This window comes from Sceloporus occidentalis, unplaced genomic scaffold (genome assembly GCF_023333645.1).
Source record: "Sceloporus occidentalis isolate IW3139 unplaced genomic scaffold, rSceOcc1.0.p SCAF_3, whole genome shotgun sequence".
Taxonomy (NCBI): Eukaryota; Metazoa; Chordata; class Lepidosauria; order Squamata; family Phrynosomatidae; genus Sceloporus; species Sceloporus occidentalis.
In genome coordinates, this window is record NW_028316983.1 from 96,603,752 (window position 1) to 96,625,613 (window position 21,862).

General features: G+C 38.9%; 1 protein-coding gene across 1 annotated transcript in view; it reads left to right on the forward strand.

The window, feature by feature from the left end:
• Positions 1–21,862, forward strand: part of ADGRL2 (adhesion G protein-coupled receptor L2) — a 709,985-nt gene that overhangs the window by 85,966 nt on the left and 602,157 nt on the right. Inside the window, exon 2 of the mRNA XM_089515518.1 lies at positions 12,630–12,773. The gene's annotated coding sequence lies outside the window, so the exon portion shown is untranslated. The remainder of the gene's footprint in view (positions 1–12,629; positions 12,774–21,862) is intronic.

A 21,862-nucleotide genomic window follows, 5' to 3' on the forward strand; every position in this document is an offset into this window, starting at 1 on the left:
AGTCAGGGCAGCTCCAGGTCAGGAGTTCCAGCTATGCTCATAGTATCCTGGTCAGTGCAGACAAGGTCAGAGACAGGAATGCCTCTGCTGATATGATGGCAATGGCAGTTACTGCCATTTAACAAGACCATGTTATTAGACTATTCTGTATCCCAATATAGTCTCCAGAGGGATTTTACCGGAATTGTGAAGTTTTTACAGGAGTTGTGCTGACAGTTTAAAAAAATGTTTAAAAATGTGCCTGAGATATTTTTTCAATAGTATAATACATAACCAAAAAATGGGACAGTTCTGAAGCCCAAACAAGGTATGACAAGTGAGATGGCTTTGCTAATCTATCCCAAGCCATGTTATTGCTGGTTATATCTCAGCTTAGTGGTGATGAATGGCTGAGGAAGGACGTGCCTCAATAAAGCTTTGCTTTGGTCTCCAAACAGAGTCAAAATGAATTGGGCAGAAACACACTTTGAAACCATGTCCTTTTGCCCCTTCCTTTTTCTCCCGAGTACAATAATGATTGCAAGATGTGGGAAGCATATCTGAACAGCAAGCAGACTAATATGGGAACACACTCTGAGGAAATATTACAGCCAACAGGTGCTTAACACTAGAAAGTGCTATCAGTAACAGGGGACCAAATTACCACACACAGACAAAACTCATGCTGAAACCTTTTAGTCCCAAAATGTAAATCATTAAACATACAAGATGTTGTAAAGAGTGATTTCTTAGCAGCTTTGAGCTTTCTACTGCCACTTCCTTGAAGAAACTCTAGTGTATCAGTGTATCTTATTTTCATGCTGTGCTGTGTTTCTTTAATAACACTTCTCAGCTCTACATGTCAAAGGAAGATTGCACCCATATCAGAAGAAAGGTGGTAGAGAAGGTCAGGTTGACTACTTAGACACTGAAAAGCAATGATAACACTGCAAAAAGAATGGACTCTCTACTTTCCTAGACCTGTAGTCTACAAAGAGTATAATTATCTATTTAGTTAATAGGATTTCACCTTGTACCTGCCCACCACAGCTGGTGCTTCCTTCTTCTTCGTCTTTGGACTTCAAATAGAGTTGTAACATGTTTTTTTCTTTTCATTTAGCATGGCAAGCACAGTTAAATGTTAATCCATTTATTTTGGGCTTGAGCCTTGGACTCTGATAAGCAGATACTGACTTATTTACAATGAGTTCATTTTGCACATGACTACAGATCTCCTCAATATGAGCTGAGTGGCAAGGAATGAATGCTGAGGGTGAATAATCAGACAATAACCATGTTTTGAGATAGCAACTAATTGGAAAACTACCAGAAGGAAGGCGATAGGGAGCATTTTTTGCCATATAGTCTTTGTCATTTTTGCATGTATTCATTTTTGTAGTTCTTCCACTGTGTCCCTGCATTGAGCTACAATTTCATTTTGCCCCTTCACTGGGAAAAAAATGCATGACATTCTGTATGGTCATTGATATTTAAATACATCTTTTCTTTCAAAATGCATATTTCTGAATGTTATCTTTTAAAAGCATTTTGATGTGTTGCTGTTGTGTTTTCTTGTGTTTTGTTGGCACCAAGGACTGTACCTCAACTTTCTTAGAATTGTGAATTGTAATGGACAGCTGTGAGCCATGTGCACAGGCCATTAGATTTGGTTTGGACCCCTATCTGGCCATTCATAAAACAGCCTGATCTGTCTTGGATGGAAGCAGAAGGTCTTTAGTATCCACCATTTTCCAAACATCTCTAAAGATGCCAGCCACAGATGCTGGCAAAATGTTAGGAAGAAACTCTTCTAGCACATGGCCACACAGCTTAAAAAACCCACAAAAAACAATTAAAAGTATTCATTATGACTTTAAAATCTTAAATGACTTGAGACTAGACTATCTGAAAACCCTTATCTTTTTATACACCTGGATTTTAAGATTTGGGGAGTGGGCTTTCTTCCCCTCTCCCCTTTTGCTCTCTTTCTGTTGGCAGACAAAAGCCTTTTTTTTAGTTAGGACAGGACTTTAGTTCTTAAATCATGTGGCAGAAGGTTGTTTTTAATGTGGTCTGCTGTGATTTTACCTATTTAATAATGTTTTTAACTTACTTTAAATTGTTTTAACTGTGTGCTTTTTAACATATTCATTTGTTGAATTGTTTTTTTAAACATTTGTATAATAAGATGCTACAAGAATCCACCGATGCCTGGAAAAAAGGAGACTAGATAGACAGACAGATAGATACACATGCCAAGAACATTGGACTCTCAGTCTTGCAATATGTTACTTCTAAGTCTTCTCTATCCTTCCCTGCCTTAAACTAGGGCTGAAGTCTTTCAAAACAGTTCACTATGATTAGAAGCTAGAGCTGCCAATAACAAAACTATGCCCCCTTTCTCCCTCCCCCTCCCCATTGCATTTTCCTTAGATGGATAGCTTGAGGACAGGTATTTCAATGTCCTTTCAGTTTGGGATTGTTATCACTTCTTCAGAACTGTTCTGTTTCAGATTTAGACAATGTAAGAGAAGCCCTAGTTAAACTGAAACATATCTTGAATCTGAATCCAAAACACAGCTCTGGTAGCTGCAATCTGTTCCATACTTTAGTCCCAATCAGAAATGCAAGTCAACATAGTTCATATCTGCATTTTAAAACGTTAGAACTTGCAAAGAGCAAACACCTCTGTGCCCAAGCCCTAGTTCTAAATACATTTAAAGTTATTCTTATGTTAATTTTAAAGATATGGAAACAAAACATGCATACATACATCCTGTTTTCTTATATGGTAAATGCCATAGTTAGTACTAAATAAATCAGTTAAACTCAAACATAGGGAACCAAACCAAAACTACACAGAGGCACCATTTTCTTATATGGTAAATTCCTTTTCCATACCACTGACATGGAATGTGAAAACAGGTGACAGGGGGAGAATTCATTCAAATTCTCTGTTTTTCATTCCTAGTTCTACCACTCACTGTTTCGCCGCACCAGAGAAGTGAATCCAAACATATGGTGTGTTTTTTCCTGTCCTTCCTGTTTTCCATAAATAGAAATATCATCACTCACTGAGGTCTGGTTTCTTGTACTGGCAAGTAGCATGGAGTTCAGCCGTTAACTCGGTAGCAGAACATGACTTCAGGGGCTTCTTCCTCCCAAAGTGAATGAAACAGTTACTGACTAAGGACACAAATTAATTCAGCTAGGATAAAGAATGTACACATGTATCTACAAATGTAAAATATCAAAAATTTACTGTGGCTTAACCTTTCACAATGGCTTTAAAAAACTCTATGTGCAGAAGAGAGAAGGCTGCTTTGGATCACACCTGTTTGGTCAGCCTTCATATATTCTTGAGCTCTTCTGCACAGTGTCTCTGGATGTATAAACTTTCCATGTGTAGAGCCTGTCCATGCAAATTATATCAATGTGTGAACAGACTGTACTCATTTTGGCATTATGTAGAAGACCTTGGAAGACAGGTACAGAGAGAATGGGAGCAAACATACTCTCTCCAACTGTAAAGACAGTATTTTGTTAGGTGTTGACTGCATAACGCTGAAGTGGTTAACTATAGTATTCAGAATGGGCTGTAAACTATAGACTAGTGATTCTAGTTTGTCCTAATGAATGAGAACGGAATTGTGCTGTTTTATTGATTCCAGGTTAAATAACCTAATAATGTGGCTTGTTTAGTGAAGGGTCAAACAATGGAACAATTGATCCAGTCTAATCCAGTAAGGCAATTTCTATTCTAAGATTTGTAGCTATGAATTCCACATCTATATTTTACCTTGCAGAGCCAAGAGCTCTTCATACAAGAGTACACAGTTTTGTGTCCCTGTTTCGGGACTGTTTCCATAAAGCTTTCTGCCAACTGAGGGTGGGGTGGAGGAGCTTAGTCTGAAAAACTAAGATGTTGAAATCATATATATATATATATACACACACACACACACACACACACACACACACACATATAAAAAGAAAGAAAAGGTCCATCATTAGTCCCAAGATTTGTCATTACTACCAACAAAAGGATTACGACTTGAATACATATAAAACCTTTTACTGTTTTCCAAGGACATTCAATAATAGCTGGAAGCTAGCACTATCTTTGGCAAAGATATAGGGAAGCGTATCAAAGTAAGCAGTAACTTTCAGTAATGTGTTCCAGGGTTACCTGATGCAAATCAGAGTATTCAAGTATGTGATATGTCAAGCCACAAGGTATACTATAGATCATGCATTCCCCCCAGCCTAAATAACAACAGCCTAAATCTATAACAGCAGATTTTATGTGCTTGGACCTACTAATCAAAGCAAAATATGCCTTCCCTTTCCCCCTTTCCCAATTTTCCATATTCTCCAATTTGCTACTGTTCTCTTTCCAAACATCCAATAAACATCTTCAGAGTATGGAGAGTTTAGTTTTGCATTTCCAAACCAAATTAGACAGACCTTCTTTTTTAATGAACATGTTATGTACATGGATAAAATATCCTTTCCTGAGTAAAATATTCAGTTTCTCCCTTTCAATTATCCATTAGCATTCCTCCCTCTGTAAAAGGAAAAAAAGAAAGGGGGGGAGTTCAATCATTCATATCAGACCTTCTCATTTGGCTGTTAGCAATCTGTTCTAAGTATCCTTTGCACATTTGGATAACTGAGATAAGAAAAAAAGAGCTGTCGCTACAAAGATTTTATGCTAATTAAATATATAAACTAAAGTGTCAGCATAGGTAATCAGACCTGAGTATGTGCATGTAGCATGAAATCTAGGAATCAGAATTCATTAGGTGTTTATTGGTACACAGTAAGTAGCCAGGATTTCTTTTAAAGATGTGTGTGTGCGTGTGTGCATGCGCATACACATTTCTTTATGCTTGCATGCATTCATTTTAATGGAGCCATCATTTGCCTTGTACTTTCTCTTGAGCCTTCTGTTCATCATTATCACTTTAAAGATATGCCATTCAGAAAGCCAAGTTACCGACAAAAGCAGTCATAGAAATGTTTTGTATACTTGATTTCTTTCACTATATATTTTAGATATGACCATGATTATTCTTTAATGGAAGCATGGACTTGCTTTCTTGTGACACAAGATCTGGTCTCCAAGGACAGTTTATATAGAAATGAGATTTCTATATAAACTCCATTTAAAAAAAAAAAAAGGGGGGGTGCACATCCCATCCTAGTTTGTTATATCAGTTCTAACACCATTGAAGCATTATGATACCACTTTCCATGGGTCTTCCCTATGGAATCTTGGAATTTGCAGTTTAGGGATGGTACTTAGAATTATCTTCCAGATAGCCTTAGTCTCTCACCAGACTAAAAACCCTAGAATTCCTTAGTAGCACATGGCAGCTAATGAGGAATCATGGTGCTATAACTGTGTAGTGTAAAAAGGGTCCCAGGAAACCAAGATTGACTACAGCTATATCAATTAAAGTTTTGAATCAAAAGGATAGATTTGGTTCATTATCCATGCATTAGTGACCTCTAGGCTGGGCTGCTATAATGTGACCTTACTTCATGCTGCCCAAAATGTTATTTACTTGGGTTAGGTTCTCCAAGTTGTATGGAATAAGCACATTTTATATGATAAATGTATGACTGATTCATTCATTCTTGCATTCATTCATCCATTTAAATTGAAATTTATTAAATTGATTTCTTGGTCACTTTTCAATTCCAGTAGTCTTCCTAAGACATCTTGGGCCCATATAGACAGGTTAAAATAAAGCTGCTTCGGGTCACTTTGGATCTATGCTGTTTAAATGATGCATGCATCCTAAGAGTCTAGAAGCTGCACCAAAGCAATGCTCCAGTCCTTAGAACTTGAGAGTGGCTTTGCTGTGGCTTCTGGACTCTTAGGACATATGTATCATTTAAACAGCATACCTCCAAAGTGACCCGAAGCAGCTTTATTTTTGGCCTGACTGTATGGGGCCCTTGACACATTAAACATGAGGCATTTAAACAACAACAACAATTCATAAACAACAACTCATAAACTCATATTTCCAGCAACATACAATTTCAAAAAAGGAGTGAATAACATCATTCATACATTCAATTTCTTTTTAAAAAAATGTCTTTGACAAGAGAAATTAGATTACCCTCCTCTAGAGTAAATTCCTTATCCTGATTATAAAGGTCTTTCCTGGATACCAGCTCACTCCATGCATCTGAGGAAGCAGACCAAGTCTAAGAAAGCTTATGCTACAACTTCTTTTGCTCTTTTAGTTTCAAAGGTGCTACAAGATCCCTTTGCCTTATCTATAGTCTGTCTTGTCCAGAAAGAAGGATTAGCCTTCTTCCTCTGTTTTATTCTGTTTACTCCCTATATGTTGCCAAGCAGGATGTGTCCAAATCCACCGTTCTTGCACAAGAGAAGTTAACTGTTTCAGTTGGCAAAGAGCTCTCAGCTTTCCGGGAGGTAAATACACCATGCCCTACTGCACACTGTTTATACTTGGAAACTCTTTTTATTTGTCTGAATTTGGTTAACCATTGCCCAGTTAACTATAAAAATGTTGGCAGGCAGTCTGTTCTAGGACCCTTGCCATTGCTAGAACTGCTGGAGATTGCAGTATGTTAATGCAAAGGAAAAAGACTTTCACATGCCCGTGAAAGGGAATAAGGAATTAATGAATAATCAGTGCTAGCAACCATGTCTGGTATGGCTAAAGAATCACAATTGCAGACAGACTTTGAACTCTGTTTTTATACAGTTTTTCTACAGTATACAGTTTTCAGATATATAAATTAGCCAGACAATCTCAGCAAGATTAAAAGATTCCAAAACCCGAGGTTTTATTAATGCTATATTTTAAAACATACATGGAATTTATTTGGAATCCTGCTACAGACTGGGCCATGGCATCCACATGTTTTTGACTCTGCACTGTGGTGCAGGTCACAAAATGGAGCATACATGGTGGACAGGAAAAGGATATGAGAGACAAATGTCATGTTTCCCTATTCTTATTCACTAAATGGTCTACTTGATCCTCAGACTCGAATGTACTGGTAAATGTCATGTTTACCTCTATTTTCCATGATACATTGCAGTCTAAGAGGACTACACTTTGATGAGGAGGAAGTGAATTGTTTCAGGGCTTCAGTACAAGAAGCCTTCTGCTTAATGAGGAAGTACCACCCAAATGTATTTCTTAGTGCTGGCAGGTTTCATAATGACAAATCACTAAATCACTCCACTTAATTTAGAGGAGCATTAATTTCTATATCATGTAATACTGCTCAGAGAGTATAACATAAAAATTTGTTCTCTGTCCATGCTTATCTGTAGCTGTGCCTGATTTACAAGGGCCTGAGTTTGCTTTTCAGTTTTCAGTGATCAAAATATTAAATAGAATGGAGTTGCTTTTAAAAAAAGTGGTTGAAAAATTCAATATATTTTTAATCCTGCAAAGCATATAGCCATAGTTACCAGTAGGCAAAAATATACAAGCATTGATAATTCCCTTGTGACACATTATGATGAATCATTTATGTCATTAGATCTCCCCCCAGGATAAATTGATAGGTAAGCTAATAAACTGATTGATCATTTCTCTTGGATGATGCTGGAATTTGTAGCACATTGCAATAAAGGATCCCCCCCACCCCATACCAGGTATTTGAATCACTTAAAGCATGTGTTGCATCACATCCATCTTCTCCTAACCAAGATAAACTCTGTGGCTCTTGGGAGAACATAGGAAAACAGGCAGACTTCGGGGCTGCAATGGTTAAAGTACTTATGGGCATTTTGCAATTCCTTGTATGGAGTGTCCATGAAATAGTCACTTTTTGTAGGTGCTTATACAAAGTGCTTAAAAAGCGAATACTGAAAGTGCATGGATAATCTCACATTTTTACTCTGCACAGCTCTCCCTGTTTCTGTTTCTGTTTCTCTTTGTAATGTATATATATTTGGAGCAATTCATCTGATCTTTATTAGTTGATGAGACTTTGGAATGGGGAAGGAAGCAAGTAATTAATATGAAATGATAGGATGTAATCTTTACTCTGTATAAACTGATAGAGAGTTCCTAGAACTCTCACCAAAATGCTCCTCAATCTCATTACTGTTAGGGCACCAATACACTAATCCTCTTAAAACCAGTTTAGATTTCTAGAATAATTATGGTCAAAGTTCTGGTAACTATTTTATTTGTATTCAGTACATAGTCCTCCCACTGTCTCCACACATAGCCTTTTTCTATATCTTCTGGCACCAAACATGTGGATAAACAGCTGGCTTTGCAAGGTTCCTGTTTGCTACAATGAGGGAGGGTTTCAAGATTTGTGGCATGATACATAGCAATATTTTTCATTCCCTGTACATGGATGGAAAGAGAAAAATAAATATGAAATTCCTGTCAATGAAGGAGCACAGAGAATGAAATTATTCAGGCTGCTCTAGGAAATGCATGGAGACCTGGAGCCTTGCCACCTTTTTGTTTATGCATGCAAATTAGGAATTATGCAGATGAGCTATTTGATTCTTGTTTTATTTTTGCTTAATCAGTTGTCTGCATGTTTGTACAGTTCAGTCACTGTCACTTGTGATTGTTTTTGCCATGACATGGCAGAGTTTATCAAGAGGCAGAGTGTGTAAAGGAAATGATCTCCATTTGAGAAGCAATGGGATGAGACATACAGCTATGCCCTGTGGGGCAGGTGGGGTAAAGAATTCCTTTGCTAAGTGTTCCCTCGAGTTATGTGGGAAATGCCCTTTTTAAAAGCCTTTTAAATATAATTACAGCAGGTTCATTCACACTTTTTAATAGCTCCACATTGTTAGGATTCAACTATAATTCAATGTCTGTAAACTTACCTGAAAGCAAAGATAATGTAAGATTATCTCATACTAGATAAAGCTTACAGGCACACCTGATGATTCATAATGTTGTTGTCTAGTTTATATGTGATTGCTTAAAGTTTACTTTCTGAATACTCACACTTTTCCTTCATCTTTCAGACCTAAATCCAGATGCAAGGGGATGAAGGACCAGAAAAAAAATGCCCTGGTTCTGCATTGTCTTATCTATAGTATTTGAGCCTTACTATTGTTGTTGTAGTGGTGTACCTTCAAGTTGTTTCTGACTTATGGCGGCCCTAAGGCCATATCAAAGGGTTTTCTTGGCATGATTTGTTCAGAGGATGTTTGCCATTGTCTTCCCCTGAGGCTGAGAGCATGTGACTTTCAAAGATCATCCAGTCGGCTTCATGGCCAAGCAGAGCATTGAACCTTGGTCTCCGGAGAAGTGGCCCAACATTCAAACCACTATGCCATTCTGGCTCTCCAAGCTTTCCTATAGACTAGACGAATCCTGCTATGAGTTTGCCCATGCCTGTTTGTTGCTTACATCGGGAATTGGCAGAATGAGACAAACAGTGGATCATATCTCTCTGACTAAGAAGGGTGAAAAGAGTACCAATGCTAATGATCTGGGGTGTGGTGCCAATAGCTATGTCTCTTAACATTATTTCAGTGTTTATTCACTCATTTACCCTGTGATGTCTAAAATAGTTTTCCTCCCTCTCTCCCCCAGAATTGTTCCACAGATAACTCCTCTTCAGAAATTATTGTGGCAATTCCTCAAGGCCAAGAAGAGTTGTACTCTAAGCATTATGCAGACAGTTTAAAGTCTCAAATGCCCCACACTCCCTATCCATCCAGTAACATACAGTTTGGGTTTGTGAGATCACATTCCATAAGTGAATGAGTAAACACTATATTTTTAATTCACTAAATTCCCTTTCCAGCATAGACTCCCCTGAAAGTACTGGAATATTAGCAGCATTCAAATTTTATAACAAAATATAAAAAGTCTCAGCAAGCCTTTACAGGGCAGAAAAACCTAACATCCTTTCAATTACTGCTTCACCAAGCCAATGATTGTGACGTGTTGAGACACCTGAATAAAGTATACATGTAATTTTCATCTAGAGTTTACTGAAAGCTATGATATGGCTTTGAAAATTGAAGCAAAAGTGATAAATGATATAGCTGAACTATCAGTCTTGTTGCATCTGGGACAATTTTTAATGCAATTCTAATCAGTGGTGTTTGTAGACCTCATCAGGTTGACTATTGGTTCCAGTTTTCAAGTTGTTAATCTCAACAAGTGGTATTGTAAAGTGTTGTAAAGGGAAGGGGGGACAAATCTCCCTCTCTCCTTCCCTCCTCCTCCTCCTCCTCCTCCTTTTTTCTTCTTCTTTGAACACTCATCTTTAAGGTTCACAAGGGGGGGTGTCTTTTGTTATGAGGAGTCTTATAGATGTCATTTTTATTCATGTGCTGTGTATATAGAGGCACTTTGTAGTTCGTCTTCAAGATCCCTGTTGGGGAATGCTGGACAAAACAGAATCAAGGTGGGCCTGAAGACTGTCTTTGGTGCACCAATGAACCAGATGGAGCCCTTTACTACCTCCTCAAAGTGTATTAGGCCCGGTACAGACCGCCCAAAAAGGGCAGTCTGCCGGCGCCTGGTTTTGCTCTGCAGAGAAGCCACAGCCTCCAGACCACAGGACTTCCCTGTGGAGCAAAAAGAACCCTCCAAAAGCGGGTTCTTCTTGCGGCGCCATAATGACGCCACAGTGCGCCAATGGCGCACTCGTGACATCATTATGGTGCTGCAACAATGATGATGCTAGGCATCCATCACGTCAAAATGGCGGTGCCCATTTGTACAGGGCGCCGCCATTTTAACATATGGAAGATGTGCTAGGGTTGATGGACGTCTGTAAGAGACGCCTTGAAGCAACCCTAGCACATCACCAGGATGTGCTATGGCGCCAGTCTGTACCGGGCCTCAATGACACATAGTAAAGAGCATACTTTTTGAACAGAACTAGGTGTACATCAAGTCTTTCCCCTACATCTGTTCTCTCTAGTCATGTGTAATCTTCCCATTTCAGCATAGCTTTGGTCTTTCTCTTTTGAAACCCTATCCTAGGGTTGGGTTTTTGGCCTCACTGTATTACAGTTGTTGGATGACCATCCATCATTGAGAGGTAATTGCCGGCTAATTGTTGGTTTTATATCCTAAATGGGAGTTAATGACTGAAACTCTCCCTTTGCTGCCTTTGGAACATGACACTCTTCAACTAATGGGAGTTGGCAGATAAATAGTGCTGTTGAAATTTTTCATTTTGAAGCGACCACATCAGGGAAATAACTGGAGCCTTTAGCTAGATGGAAAGCAATAGGAGAGGAAGTTTGAGAATCTAATGCGGGATCAACAGTGTTGCTGCCTTCTACAAGAGACAGACATCCTATTTCATTTAGATCTGTAAATCAAAGAACTACTACAAAGGCAGATCCTGGTGGTGTTATTTGGAGACTGTACTTTCCCCTAGCTAGTATGTCCATTGGCTGCAGGATTCTGGCGCTGGTGTGACTAGGGTTGGTGTCACCCAGTGTGTTAACTCATGGTGTCACTACTCCATTAACCTCCTCCCATACCACACCATACAGAATCCTTAGTAATATTTTTTTTACTAATGTTAGTCATAAATCGTACTTCCATGTATCACTGAATGTAATAATAGTTGTGACATAAACATGTAGCAAAATTAAAATTATGCCTTTAAATGACAATATCATACGCACAGCCTAAATATATTTGCATATTCATAGTTTTATTTGGTTAAAGTTAAAATGTAACAATATGTGATGTTTATAAAGAAATTTTAAAAGAACTTTAAAAACTATTTTAATTAAAAATGTGAAAAAATTAAAAATTAAATTTATAATTAAACAAACACTGAGGTCTCTCCTTTCTCCTTCCACTGAGCATCGCCCCACTCACACCATCTCTGAAAGAATGCAGGCGAACACCAAAATGTTTGGGGAGCAGTGATATCACCCTCCCTTAGAGTGTCACCTGGTGTGATGCACATAACTCAGACATCTGTACTGATGCCCTTGCTTCTAAGAATTGTATTCAAAAAAGCACCTTCCCCAAGCTGTTTTAAAATGTAACTCTTTTACCCAAAATAAACTATTCTCTTGTGTGTGTGCGCGTGCGTGCACTTCTCCAAGTCACCTGTTGACTTATAGGGTTCGGGGGGGGGGCGGGGTTGGCAAGGAATCCTCAGAGGTGGTTTTGTAAATTCCTTTCTTTACTACTGCTATGGCCTCAGAGGGAGAGAAAAATAGGCAGGCATAGCTCCATTGTGCCTCAGCCCAACATCTGATGAAAGGCCCTCCCTCCATCTCAACTGCCACTGTTCTGACTTTAGAAGGAGAGGAGAAGAGGCAGGCAAAGCTCCATCATGGCTTGGCCTCATAGTTGAGGAAAGGCCCTCCCTTCATCTCAATTGTCACTGCTCTGGCTTCAGATGGAGAGAACAGCATCCAGCATCAGCAGGATTAATCTCTTCCCACACTGTCATTCCTTTTCCTTTTGTGTTGATTATTATCCCAAGGACAGAGAACTGACAGTTTTTAAGATGCTCTGGAAGCCTTTTTGGCTGAAGGATGGGGCATAAATTCTTCAAACAAACAAACAAACAAACAAACAAACAAACAAGGAAATCCCTCCTTGAATCTCTACTTAAAATTCCCCTTTCTTTCTTATTCACTTTTCAACTCTGTTTATATCCCACCCTTTTCCTAGGCCTGCCTGCCTGCCTGCCTGCCTGCCTGCCTGCCTGCCTGCCTGCCTGCCTGCCTGCCTGCCTGCCTGCCTGCCTGCCTTCCTTCCTTCCTTCCTTCCTTCCTTCCTTCCTTCCTTCCTTCCTTCCTTCCTAACACTGAAGAAGTAAGACTGGTTTAGTATGAACTTGTTTAGCTTAGATGAAAAAAATGAGAAAAGGGGGAGGGACTGGGAGAGCAATCATAATCTATTTGCTTTGTGTGGCTAAAGAAAGGCTTTTCAGATCTCTATTGTTTCGCTGTTTCACCAGAAGTGAAATCTAGCAAAATTCTCCAGCCACTGAAATGAATGTAAGACAAAAACATGTGTAGACCATTTTGAAGTTTCAGATGGAGATGACTGACCTGAAGGACAGATGCTTTCTTAAATCACACAGATAAATGTGACAGATACAGGAAGAGAGATCGCACAGAAACATGTTCTGAATGACCTCCCAGTTATAGCATTTCTTTACACTGGAGACTCACCAAAGTATCCAAAGATGGAGCCCTGGTGGCGCAGTGGTTAAATGCCTGTACTGCAGCCATTCACTCAAAACCACAAGGTTGCGAGTTCAAGACCAGCAAAAGGGCCCAAGCTCGACTCAGGCTTGCATCCTTCCGAGGTTACTAAAATGAGTACCCAGACTGTTGGGGGCAAATTAGCTTACTTGCTAATTAGCTTACTTGCTGTTCACTGCTATGATCTTTGGAATAGCGGTATATAAATAAAACAAATTAAATTAATTATTATTATCATTCAGAATCAATATACTACTACATATTGTTGTGGTGGTGGTGTGCCTTCAAATTGTTCCCAATTTATGACAACCCTAAGGCAACCATATCATGGGGTTTTCTGGGGCTGAGAGTGTGAGACTCACCCAAGGTCATGCAGCAGGTTTCCATGGCCTAGTGGGGAACTGAATCCTGGTCTCCAGAGTCATAGCTCAGTGGTCAAACCACTACACAGAGCTGGCTTCTTAAAGCAGACTTAAAGAGTTAAATAGGATTAGAGTTAAACTGATAGAAGCTATTGATGACATTTTAAACAGATTAAATCATATTCTGTTGTAATGAGATTTTTCATTGTTTTGGCAAAGATACAGTCCATAAATAAATTTCATTAATTGCAGCATCTCTTAACGGCATATTGAAAATTTCAGAAAAACCAACATGTTCATTGCAATCCATTTCCTAATTAAAACATTGTTGTGGTGAGTTGTTTACAGAGGACTGCAATCAAACCTGCCACTTCGCCAGTTCCTGAGCTAAATATTTTAACTATTAACTTGTAGTATTCAGTACTAAACTATACTGTTTAAGTACCTAAACCATATTGCCTTAAACTCTGACCATCCACTAAATAGTTTCAAACTGGATGGCTATGCCTCTACCTACAAACTGCATATAATGCCATTATCATTTTACATATGGCTGTTTATTTGCTGAATTTCTCTCCCAGGGGCTGGTAGAGGGATCCTTATACAGATTCTTCTTGGTCATTTGCATTTTGCAATATGAGACATTTGAATTAAGTAGTGAATTACCATTTCTATCCGTATTTGGCATTAATATTGTTATTCTAAATATTCTAAATATTACTTGTTATTCTGAGCTTTATGCTTAATATATTTACAAAGGATAGAGATGATAGCTAGATAGTTAGATACCTAGACAGACAGACAGATAGTCAGACAGGCAATCATCCAATGTATGCAGGAAAGCTATACTATCACTCTCTCCTTTCTTCTTCTCATTGCTACTGTCCAGTGAGCCATTTACTGCATTGTAATATCTCCAAGGCAACACCAGGACAGCCCAGAATAGAAGATTGTATAGTTGAACTTACTCCTACACAAACAGTATCTCTCTTTTTAGAAGATGCCATACATACTGCAGCAATTGAGGCTTCCATGAAGAAAGGTGCTACATACAATCCACTTACTTTGGTTTGCCACATGTCACACATTTGAATAGTAGCACCCTCAACTGACCACACTGGCCTTGGGACAATTGTATAGTCAGCTTCTGTTTGCTTCGTCTCATTACTTAACTATCTGCTGCTTCCAGTATAATGATCCTGTGTCCACCTGTTGCGTCTGTAATGAAGTAATCCCGCACTTGCACATTTTTAATTACTTGTTTAATAATGTCTCAGGTCTTCCAGCAAAAGGTGTGTCCTACCTGCTAGCCAAGAAGAACAAATTAATGGCTAGGGTTTGGGTGTGTGGACCTCATTATGAAACAAGCATGTTGCTCAACTAGTTATGCTATATTTCTTCTTCTTCTTCTTCTTCTTCTTCTTCTTCTTCTTCTTCTTCTTCTTTTTTTTGCCAGTGTAGGCAAACTGGACTGATATTTACCAAAGAAGACTACAGATATACTTTAAGGATAAAGTTATTAAGGGTTGACTTTTTAAAATTATTATTACAGGTAGGCCAGCACCCTTCTTTACTGGCTTGCTTCCAAGTTCTCTGCCCACTTCCTAAAATGGAATGAGTTTGTTCCTTTGTAGTGAATAACAGTGATTCCAGATACAACACCTCACTGCTGCCCTCATCTTTTCTTGTATTGAACATGTCCCATGGCTTTATTGGCTTCCAGAGTTCAGTGGCTATTTTTGGCTTCTGTGTGACTTGGTGGAAGTCCCACTCCAGGTTTTAGTTCAAACTGTAAAAGAGATATCCAACTTCCTGAACCCTATCCTAGAAATAGTTCTAGCACCTTGGACAGCTCTTTTACAATTGGGATTAAAATCCAGAGCAGATTGACCACCTCACTGGCATGGAAGCCATCAACCACTACTGGGTTTTTATGAGTACCTTGGATGACAATAGTCAGTGTGCACAGGGTCATGTTCTCATTATTATGTGGGGTTCTTTTAATATGAAGATAATATCCAAACTCTCCTTTACAGTTATGAGTGCTGCCAAGTTACTTGTTTATTTTTATTTTATTTTTTTGTCACTACTGAGGAGAAGATAGACAGACAGACAGATATTTTATATGGTTTTTAATTTGTATTGATTTTAAACAGAGTGTAAGCTGCTTTGAGGGAGCCAGTGTGGTATAATGGTTCGAGTGTTGCACTATGACTTAGGAGACCAGAGCTTGATTCCAAGCTCAGCCACATGCTCTCAGCTTCAGGTGAAGGCAATGGCAAACCTCCTGTCAACAAATCTTACCAAGAAAACCCCATGATAGGTTTGTCATAAGGTCACCGTAAGTTGGAAATTACTTGAAGGCACACAACATTAACACACTGCCTTGAGAGCAGCTTGAGAGATCCTTTTGAGAGCAGTATGAGATAGTGGTTTGAGTATTCAACTAGGATTCTGGGAGGCCAGGCTTTGAATTACTGTCCAGCCACAGAATCATCATCATCATCATCAGCCAGTGTTTATCTCTAGCTAGTTTATGAATTCATATTTTAACAGCCTAAACAGACAAGGCCTCCACTATATACACATTGGCCTGTTACAGATAGGCCAAAATAAAGCTGCTTCGAGTCACTTTGGATGTATGATATTTCAATGATACATGAGTCCTAAGAGTCTGGAAGCTGCACCAAAGCTCCACTCCAGTCCTTAGGACTGGAGTGTGGCTTTGGTGTGGCTTTTGGACTCTTAGGACACATGCATCATTGAAATACCATACCTCCAAAGTGACTCGAAGCAGCTTTATTTTGTCCTGTCTGTAACAGGCCTGGATGATTCAGTGAGGGGGGCGGGACTTAAGATACACTATGTGTTGCAAAGTGAGCATGCAACATGTTGTGACAGCCAACACATTTTTGGCATCATAGTGAAGGAGATTTATTGTCCTGTGTACAGCCTTGACATAACCACAGGATGAATATTGTTATCAGTTCTAGACACCTGATTGCCAGAAATCTATTGGCACATTGCAAGGAGTTCAAAGAAAAACAGGATCAATTATTAGGGACCTGGAGACTGCCTGTCTAGGTGATAAGCTCAAACATGAGAGTACTTGTCAGAAATCCAAAGAAGGCCTACATGGTAGGATTAGCAAGGGGTAAGGATAGGAATATCAACAATATTATTAAGTGCAAATTAAGAGAAAATACCTTTAAAACGATATGGAAATAAATAAATGAATGAGAATAAAACCTGCTAGCACTGGGAATGCTAATAAAAGCATTGAAATGTTTAGAAGAGATTCAGTGAGTCATTTAGTAATTCAGGACATTCAAGATGCAGTCCTATACCCTGGGAGTAAGTGCTCTTAAATTCATTTGTGTATTTCTTCTATGTAGACAAGTACAGAATTTTTCTGTTCAGCATTTAGGCAGAATATTGGATACCTAGAGTTCCTCCAAGGGAAACTTCTCTCTCTCTCTCTCTCTCTCTCTCTCCCTCAACCTCTCTCTCATTCACTCCAGAAATCTCAAAAGCAAAAGCATTTAATAACTGTTCTAGACCAGTCTCTATTACCTGCATGTCCTCCAGATGTGTTTAACAGGCTGGGTGGAGGCAATGGATATTGTCATCCAACACACATGGACAGCATCATGTTACTTGTAAGGCTTTTTCTGCAAGGTATAAAATTCTCTTGCTTTTACTTTTTGACCTATCTTTTCCTGTATTTTTAAAATGAAATTTTGAAAAATGAATGTGTTGGATTTTCCCCCCATCCCCCCAATCACATTCTATTTCAAACAGTAATATAAAGGGCATGCTACTAAGACACAGAGCTGGAAATCATTAGGCCATGGGAGTAAAACATAAGACCAGTAGCTTTTTAAAATAAGTGTATTGGCCCTGCAACCTGGAAAGGCCATGCTTTAGCCTCTCTCTCTCTTTTTAGTATATACTTATGGGAACTGCCAGCAGGTGGCACCATTTTAATTTCTCATAATGACCTGTAGCAACAGTACACCGGGGACATGGGAAAAGTTAAATGATTCTCTGAATACTGAGAGGGCACTTTGCCTCTTTGAAAAGGCCAGGTTGACACTGTTGTTGTATGCGTCCAAATCATTTCTGACTTATTGTGACCCTAAAGTTACCCAATCATGTGGTTTCCTTCATAAGATTTGTTTGGAGGGAGTGCCATTGCCTCCCTCTAAGGCTGAGAGAGTGGGACATGCCCAAAATCACTCAGTGGGTTTTCATGGCTGAGCAGGGATTTGAACCCTTGCCTCCACAGTTGGAGTCCAAGACTCTGGCCAGTACAACACACTGACATGCAGGTGAAATTGTGAGCAAAGAATTTAAAAACATCTCTGCTAAAATGGATCAGCACTGTGGTTAAGGGTCAGAGTTGTGGTAGGAAAGGAAAATAGCCTGTGGACAGTCAGGTGTTTTATCCCAGTAGTGAATGTGTAAGAATTCTTCAGACTTCTACATGAACCATTTCTAATCTTCCTAATTTTAGTATTTTAATGGAAATTGATTGAATTATTTGGTGTTGCATATATTTGGGACATTTTGGAGTGACAAATGAGGAATGTTACTGGGCATCTCATGCATGGCTCTTCAGTCCATTTTGTTATGACATCACATGCATGATGGCATCACTGCTGAAATACAGGAATATACCCTATACTGCTAATGAATTGATCAGTAGGGAGAAATCTCCTCTGGATATTTCTGTATTCAAGGACCTTGTCTCTCCTGAATCTCCCCATTCTTACTTTTCCTATCTTTATTTCTTCATTTTGGTGGTCCTGAAATAGGAGAGAGTGTCCAGTGTTCAAGCGAGGTAAACCAATGTTGTTGCAGATCTTCCTAGACCCTGGTGATATTATCAAATTCATTGACAAATATGCACCCACATGCAGTCTGTAGACTGTGTCCTTTAGTTGTGAAATTCCAGCACCAGAAACATCAGTACGTCAGGGTTTGGTTTCATATCCCAACATCTGATTTCTTTCATCTGGTCTGCATGCCTCGTATTTCTTTAGGTGAGCTTTACCACCCACATATTACAACCACCTCAAATAATACCAAGAACAATAAGCAGACAAATCGCATGATGAAATGAAAGCTGTCTTAGTCAATGATCCTTGCAAGAACTATTTCCTATCGCAGTCTTGCCATCTTAGGCAACTGCATTTTAATTTAACAGATAGCTCAACAGAGAATTAAGGGTGATAAAGCAGGAGCCATGGAGCCTTTCTGTATTTGTAAAGATACATGAAGTATGGTTACATAAGAAACTGTCTTCCACAATGTTTAACTACTTTTCTTAAAGCTGGTGAGGTTCATTATCCTGTCTTAAACCAATTCTGAACAATGTGGAGTATGTGATCAAAATGTCATAGTATGTGTTTGAAGTTTTATAAAAGATGTCCAAAATAACAGGCACATAGATATTTTCCTATTTCACTGTAATTATGAACGTTTTATTTGCTACTGAACGAAAAGAAGCTACGAAGAAAGTTTTCATGATGTTTGTATCTTTACTTATATGACTAACTCCTGTCAGGAAGCAAACTTGTAGAAATCTGTCGGCATTTTATAGACATTTTATAGCAGAGGTGGGTAACTGCAATGGGTCAGGAGGCAGATTTATGCCACTGGAATCTTTTAAAGACCACACAGGAATAGTCTGTGCTGTCAAAATAAATCGATTTGAAGTCTTCAAATCGACTTGAAGACTACCTGTTTATACGATGAATGGGGCCAAACCAGGAAGAAATCAACATGAAGCTGTGCTCTGGGGCTAAAATCCAGTGATACTCCACTTTAATGCAGAAAATGCAGATCATCACGCCAGCATATAAACAGCATGGTGTGAGTGGGAGAATGCCAGAAATCCCAGGCAGCATATGGAAGTGGTCTAGAGCATGTGCTCTGGGACCAGTGAAATGCAGGCATCAGTACCATTGTTCACCATACTTTTTTTTCATTTGGGCATATAGGCACATGAGTGACTAGCTGCACCACTGAGTCAGCACATCTCACACAACCCATGATGCAAAAGTATGACAAACATGTCAGATCACCAGTAATGCAATTGATGTGATTAAAACATACACAAACCAGACAGTCCAGTGGTGGGGGGGACATGGGGTGAAGGTGTGAAGCGGGCATGTATGGTGCTGGTTGCTTTATGACTGAGTTTTATAAATTGCTGGTGCTTCCAAATAAAGTTTGTCCATCTGTCCAGCTCTTGTTACTCAACTAGGCTGGTGGAATTGGTGGTGGGTTGGAACCTTTGGCAAAAAAAAAACAAAAAAAAAAGTATGTGTCTTCCCTCCTATCCAGATTCAGGGCCCAAATCCAGCTCTGTGTATCACCTGGGAAACATGATACAGCTAATATCTTAGTCCAATTGAACAGTTGACACCATTATGAAATCTTTATTTGCCCCATCCCTGGACACTGGCAGCCTTGGTACAGGATGCCTTAATCATTTGAATTTAAGGTGACATTTCTTATGTGCCTATTCAGATCAATGAATTTAAGCATCACTGGTTTTTCATGATTGGATAATCTGTTTATAAAGGCAGTACTCTTGAGCATTAAGGTTTAGGAAGTCAATAACAGTTGGGCCCTCTAAAAAAACTTTTCTAAATTTTCGAGTTCAAATTATTTGTTACTATCTCCTTTCAAAAATAAATCTTGCCTTTAACTCCGAGTGGATTATAGGGCAGAGAAGAGAGGAAAAAAACTGTTCTTTAATATATTTGAAAACAACATTAGCCTAAGCAAAAATATAATAAAATTAGGAGGTAATACAATAGACCCTTCCCTCTATGAGGGGGCACAGTTCCCCACCCCCAAATGGGAAAAATGTGGACTTTTGGATGCCATATTATTCAATAGGTGGTGATGTGCACACATCCATATTAATGTGTTTGCATGCCTATGCTGCCATTATGGGGTATAGGAATCCATTGGCTGTCAGGTCCAAAGATCATTAGCCCACCAGAGTTAGGAAAAGAAGATGCCTAATCTTTCCTCCATGTCACTGCCCTGCCATAAGGTCCAGAGAGAGAAAAGACAAGTACTCAACATACATTACATTTGCAGGGTCGGGAATCTATGATGATCAAAGAGCAGTTGCCAATTGTATAGATATCTGCAGGCATGGGTGTGTACGTGCATCAAGTTTCCCTTATATGCATTGTTCAGAAGTTTGGGAATCAAGGCCACTGTAGTATATTAGTGGCAGAAGTGGATCCTGGAAGAATGATTTTGCTCTTTCTTTGCATAATGTCTGAGGAGTTCTTATCTAAATATACATTCTGGCCTTGTTGGTGTGACCAGGTTGGACATGGAATCAATCAGTCCGAGTGAAACAGAACAGTCCCAGAGAAGTTCTGCAAACATCTTCATTTCTCATATTAATAACTATACTCATCAGTGTGGTTCACAAAAATCTTTAGATGCCACCCTTAAAGCATGTCAAAATGTCATAGCTCCGTTGGTTTTGGTCACATCCTGTCTAGACATCTTTTGTTGAAGATCCATGGCGCATATCCTTCAAGACATGACTAAAATTAAACTACCCATGATCTTCATTAGTCTCTCCAAGAATTACCCATAACAGACAAGAGATGTCGTCAGAAATGGAAGCAGCCTGGGTTTAATCTATTTTTTGCTAGCGAGCCGCTCACACAAAATGAACACAGGATTATTGCTTTAAGGAAAACTTTAAGAATGTGGGTGATGGTTGTAGTGGTGAGGAAACTGAGTTGAAAAGAAATTGAGTAATAACATTTCTGTTGCTTGCTTATTGTCTTTTCTCTGAAGGTTGATGAAAAGAAATTGAAAACCACTTGGGGCAATTGTTACACATGTCAACAATAACAAAAATATTTTCACTTTCTTTAATCAGAGTCCAAATGAAATGTTTGCATTTTCAAGGCAAGAAGAAATGGTTCTTGAATGACCAAGGTCTCTATTTGAATACTGAGGAAACACCTTGGCATTACAGTTGATCTCATCTTAGCATTCTATCCAATATTCTCTGGCTAATTATGAAGGGCTCTGAATAATGAGATAAAATGAATTGTTTTCATCCATAGTTTGAGACGGACATTGTCCTTTGAGTGTAAATTAGTTTCATAAAAATTCTAATTATGGTTTTTCTTCAGGAAAAAAAACTCATTGAGGAGAAGTAAAAGGTTTCACTCTTATCTTCTTCATACTCCATATTTAAGTGAAAGACCCAATGAGCGTAGTGGCAAAGGCTGTAAAAGAAGCTTTCTTTCATCTTTGGTTGCGAGTTCAATATTATTGC